The sequence below is a fragment of the Orycteropus afer genome, unplaced genomic scaffold (assembly GCF_000298275.1).
Source record: "Orycteropus afer afer isolate SDZICR_OR568_19922 unplaced genomic scaffold, OryAfe1.0 scaffold00027, whole genome shotgun sequence".
Classification (NCBI taxonomy): Eukaryota; Metazoa; Chordata; class Mammalia; order Tubulidentata; family Orycteropodidae; genus Orycteropus; species Orycteropus afer.
Genome location: NW_006921614.1, coordinates 3337507 through 3343531, shown reverse-complemented (window position 1 = coordinate 3343531; position 6025 = coordinate 3337507). Strand labels below are relative to the sequence as shown.

Below are 6025 nucleotides of genomic sequence, written 5' to 3'. Positions count from 1 at the left end.
CAGTCCCCTTTGCCTTTTTTGGTCACTTTAAATATCCAATACACTCTTTAGCACATAGGACAAAAAAAAAAAAAAAAAAAAACAGTAGAACTCTGAGGAATAGCTATAGTAACTATTACTACACTAAATACACTAAATGTATAGTTACATACATGATGCTTTCCCCTTAAATTGCAAGAATGACGTAAAATCACTCAATACAAACCTACATCAAAATTAAAAGATAAAAAACTACCGAAACTTTTCTTAAACCAAGCACATTCAGTCTCCGTAGAGACTGTCAAAAATTGCCAATGCTGACTATATTTCAAGTTGTCATGGCGGGGCATTAGGAAAGGTTTTCAATTAGCAATAATCGTGCTTTGGCCACGCCCCACAAGCAGCAAGATGGGAAGGCAGGGAGAGGACAGAAAAGGCAAAGGGGACCAGAATAGATTGAGGAGTCAGCTGCAGGGATCCAGGTAAGGGTGCTTGGAGGAATCCAACAGCTAAGGGAGACAAACTTGTCTGTTGGTTTGTCCTACGATATTGCCACTGCGCAGTATGGTGAGGAACAAATTCGTGAAGGGAGGTCTAGCATCCTTGAAGACTGGCTATTTTATGTAAGCCAGATTTAACAGGGGAACTGCCCTAATTGAGCTAAGACACTTAACTACTATGGGGCTGATTGGACCCTGTGGTAGTAGGGGCCAAGTGGCAGCAGTTAATTGACAAAAGCAAGGTGGGTGTGGTTACCATAATGGACAACAGAGTTGAAACAGTAATCAGAATACTCTGACTCATGTGGAATTGTGGCATTGGCTACTTAGTCATGGTGTTCCTAGGAGTGAAATACATGACAAACCTACTAAATATTTACTTGATCTGTATAGACAGAAGAATTCTAGGTCATGTGAACAGCAGCTTAGATTGAATCACCAGAATGCAGAGTCACGGCCTCTCAATCAATTCCCAGACTTGAGTCAGTTTACAGACTTTCAACCTCTTGAATGAAGGGGAGGCCAGGTCCCCTTGAGCAAGGACCTCACTGCATTGCCAAAAATTTATAATGTCAATCTTTCTCCCAGCCTTCCCCAGAGGGATCTGAGGCCTTTTATGAGAGTGAGTGTTCATTGGGGAAAAGAAAATAATCAGACTTTTCGGGGATTACTGGACACTGGCTCTGAACTGACATTAATTCCAGGAGACCCAAAGCATCATTGTGGCCCACCAGTCAGAGTGGGGGCATATGGAGGTCAGATTATTGATGGAGTCTTAGCTCAAGTGCTTCTCACAGTGGGTCCCTGGACCCATCCTGTAGTGATTTCCCCAGTACCAGAATGCATAATTGGAATAAATATACTGAGCAATTGGCAGAATTCCCACATTGAGTCCCTGACATGTGGAGTAAGGGCTATTATGGTAGCAAAAGCCAAGTGGAAGCCATTAGAACTGCATCTACCTACAAAAATAGTAAACCAAAAGCAATACCACATCCCTGGAGGGGTTGCAGAGATTATTGCCACCATCAAGGACTTGAAGGATGCAGGGGTGGTGATTCCCAGCACATCCCCATTTCATTCACCTATTTGGCCTATGCAAAAAACAGATGGATCTTGGAGAATGACAGTAGATTATTGTAAACTTAATCAGGTGGTGACTCCAATTGCAGCTGCTGTTCCCAATGTGGTTTCATTGCTTGAGCAAATTAGTACATCTCCTGGTACTTGGTATGCAGCTATTGATCTGGCAAATGCCTTTTTCTCAATACCAATTTTAAAGAACCATGACCAGCTGAGGTGCTTGGTGAGGGCAAGGGAAATACAGAATGGGTGGTGGAAGAAGGTAGTTTTGAATATCAGCTATGACCTTGTGACCAGATGCAGAAATGAAGACTGTGATTGTTATATTTCTTCCTTGTATATGTGCATCAAATATTTTTGTTTCCTTCTGTTATGAACTGTGAATTGTAAATAGGGTTAATGCATGTTATGCATGTTAGCTTATCATGTTACGTGCAAATATGATTTTATGATTTTCCTTATTTAGAGATTATATATGGTTAAGAAGATTTGTACAACTGCCAAGTTGACAAGTCGTAGACTGTGATATTTGGAGCTGTGTGTCAACTTGGCTGGACCACAATTCTGTGTGGTTTAAGCAACTGTGATGTGGGTTTTCCCATGATGGGATCAGATGTATATGTTTTGAGCAGCTAATCCATTGAAAAGGAGTTTCCCTAGGAGTGTAGCCTGCTTCCTGTATATTTATGGACATTCTGGGAAAAGAGACACTCTTCTGTGGATGGGGATTCTGCTGTGCTGCCTATAATAGTCCACGAGCAAACAATCCTCCATTTGGCCTGGAGATCTTGGATTCGTCATTCGTCAGAGTCAACAGTCAGTATACTGCCTGCCAACCTGGAGCTTGTCAGCCACTGCAGCTGTGTGAGTTGGGAAAAGCCTCCAGCTTGATGTTTTATCCAAGAACTTGGAACTTGCGAGCTTCTACAAGTGAGTGAGCCATTTTCCTAAGGTAAATTTCTCTCTCTTTCTCTCTATAAGCTTTACTGGTTTTGCTTCTCTAGAGAGTCCAGTCTAACACACTATCTCTATTTGCGGATGATATGATCTTGCACATAGAGAACCCGAGAGACTCAACAAAAAGCTACTGGAACTAATAGGTTCAGCAAAGTGGCAGGATACAAGGTCAACATACAAAAATCAGTTAGATTCCTCTACACCAACAAAGATTCCTCTGATAAAGAAATAAGGGAAACAATACCATTTACAATAGCTACTAAAAAGATAAAATATCTAGGAATAAACCTCACCAGAGACACAAAAGACCTATACAAAGAAAACTATAAAACACTGCTACAAGAGACAACAAGGGCACTATATAAATGGAAGAACCTGCATTGCTCGTGGATGTTGTTGTTGTTGTGTGCCGTTGAGTCGGACCCAACTCACAGCAACCTCTCCTTGGGTTTCTGAGGCAGTATCACTACAGAAGTAGATTGCTCAACCTTCCTTCCGAGGAGTGGCTAGTGGGTTTGAACCACTAGCCTTCTGGTTAGCAGTCAAGTGCCTTAGTGTTCATGGATAAGTAGACTAAATACTGTGAAAATGTCAATACTACCTAAAGCAATCTACACATTTAATACAATCCCGATCCAGATACGAACAAAATTTTTTAAGGACATGGAAAAACCAATTACTAACTTCATATGGAAAGGAAAGAGACCTTGGATAAGCAGAACACTTCTGAAGAAGAACAAAGTGGGAGGTCTCACACTCCCAGATCTTAAGAACTACTATATAGCCACAGTGGTCAAAACAGCATGGTATTGGTACAATGATAGTCAGATAGACCAATGGAACAGAATTGAAAATCCAGGTATAGATCCATCCATCTATGGACAGCTGATCTTTGACAAAAGTCCAAAACCCATTAAATGGGGAAGAGACAACCTCTTTAACAAATGTTGCTGGCAAAACTGGATATCCACTTGCAGAAAAATGAAACAAGACCCATACCTCACCCCACACACAAAAACAAACTCCAGCTGGATCAAAGACTTAAATGTAAAACCTTAAACTAAAAAGTTCATCAAAGATAAAATAGGGGCATATCTGGGGGCCCTAATTTATGGCATAAATATACTATCAAGCATAACTCAGAATGTACAGGAGGTAGTAGAGAAGCTAGTTGACTGAGACCTTTCAAAAATTAAATTCTTATGTGCATCAAAAGACTTTGTCAAAAGGGTAAAAAGAGAACCTACAGATTGGGAGAAAATATTTGCTTATAACATATCTGATAAAGGACTTATCTCCCAAATCTACAGAAAACCTCAACACCAAAAAGACAAATAACCCACTTCACAAATGGGCAAAAGACTTGAACAGACACTTCACCAAAGATGATATACTGGCGGCCAACAAACACATGAAAAATTGCTCATGATCATTTGTCATTGTTGTTGTTGTTGTTAGGTGCCATCGAGTCAAACCCGACCCATAGCGACCCCTCCTTGGGTTTCCGAGGCAGTATCACTATGGAAGTAGATTGCCCCATCTTCCTTCCAGGAGTGGCTGGTGGGTTTGAACCGCCAGCCTTCTGGTTAGCAGTCAAGTGCCTTAGGTACTACACTACCAGAACTCCCCATTTGTCATTAGAGAGATGTAAATCAAAACAATGATGAGATATCATCTCATTCCAGCAATAATAGCAAAGTTCAACAGGTCAGAAAATAACAAATGCTGGAGAGGTTGCGGAGAGATTGGAACTCTTGTGTACTGCTGGTGGGATTGTAAAATGGTACACCATTGTGGCATATGGTATAGCTTTTCCTTAAAAAACTGAAAATAGAAATACAACTTGACCCAGTAATTCTATTACTAGGAATATATCCTAAAGAGGTGAGAGACAACATATGAAAAGACCTATGTACACCTATGTTCATCGCAGCACAATTCACTATAGCAAAGAGATGGAAACAACCTAAATGCCCATCAATGGATGAATGGATAACCAAATTATGGTACATGCACACAACAGAATACTATGCTACATTAAAGAACAATGAGGGATACACGAATCATATCACAATGTGGTTGCGCCTGGAGGACATTATGCTGAGTGAAATAAGTCAATCACAGAAAGACAAGTACTGTATGAGGCCATTACTGTAAAAAGACAAAGAAGGGTTTGCTTGGGAAAGGGAACTCACTTTGTAGGTTACCGGGATGGGGAGAGAAAGGGAGGGATTAATTTTGAGCTAGTTGGGGCCCACACACTGATGTGGGTAAAGGGAGGGGTATATGGAAAGAGTCTGTGACCACCATGATAACATTAGGAAATGGGAGGACCCCTAATTGTGCACATAAGAGATAGACGACAGATTCTAATACCAACCAATATGTCCACAATACTGCATTACCATTAACACCAAACATCAGACTTCAGATAAACACATAAACACCTGAGAGGATCATATGGGGATCTATGAACAGGAGTATGCTCTAGACCAAGGATAGATTCAGCACAGGCTAATCTTGTACAGACACCAGTGATACAAAATACCTGCAATCCTTACAGAAATAATAGAAGACAGACACAGAGTAATCCCTCACAGACACCCAGACACTATGGGAGAGAGATCCAATATATCTACTGTGTCAGGACCATAGTACTGGGGGACACCAGGCTCAGTGGGCACAACAAAATACATAAAAGCCTTGTTCCACATCCTGCATTGGTGAGTAGTGACTGAAGTCTTCAAAGCTTTCAAGCGGCCATCTAAGCTGCGGGTAATGGTATCTTAGCATCAGAAGCAAAGAACAATGCAAAAAAACAAGGGCATTTGGAAGCAATCAGCCCTAGGACATGATGGCCCTTGAGACTAGAAGAACTATATGGTGCCTGGCTACCAATGCTAACCACTATGAAGAGGATCAAATCTGGAGATCATGGATAGAGTGGGAGGAAAAGCATGGAACAAAATCCAAAAACTCAATAATGACCAGAATTACTAGCTGGATGCAGTCTAGTGAGACCCCCAGTACTATGGTCTTGGAATACATTCTGCATCTAGAGTAAAACTCACTCTCAGGGGCTGGTTCTCAGCCCAATAATTAACAAGATGTACATGCAGACCACTCAACCCAGGATAACGCACCCACATACTCTATGGACATCCCTTAGAGCAATAGACCATGGGGCACCAGAGGGGCAACATTCACATGGAGGAAATGCAGGACAAACAGGAGTGCATGACTATGAGGGGCACAGGGGGAGGGTTACAGAATAGGGAGGGAAGGAGCCTGGGTTAGGGTTGGGCATGGTAAATGGAGAGTGAAACTAAATGTACATGTAACATTGTAGGTAAAACAAACTCTTCTATTATTATTATTTATTGTGATTTGGGTGAAGATTTACAGAGTAAATTCACTTTCCATACAGCAGTTCACATATACTTTGTCTCATGTCATTGACCACAGTTTACCATAATGCAACAGCTCTCCTCCCACTTCCTCCCCAT

General features: G+C 41.4%; 1 pseudogene; it reads right to left on the bottom strand.

Annotated features, from left to right (window-relative positions):
* Positions 1-265: 265 nt before the first annotated feature.
* Positions 266-398, bottom strand: LOC122149505 (annotated as a pseudogene).
* Positions 399-6025: the final 5627 nt, after the last annotated feature.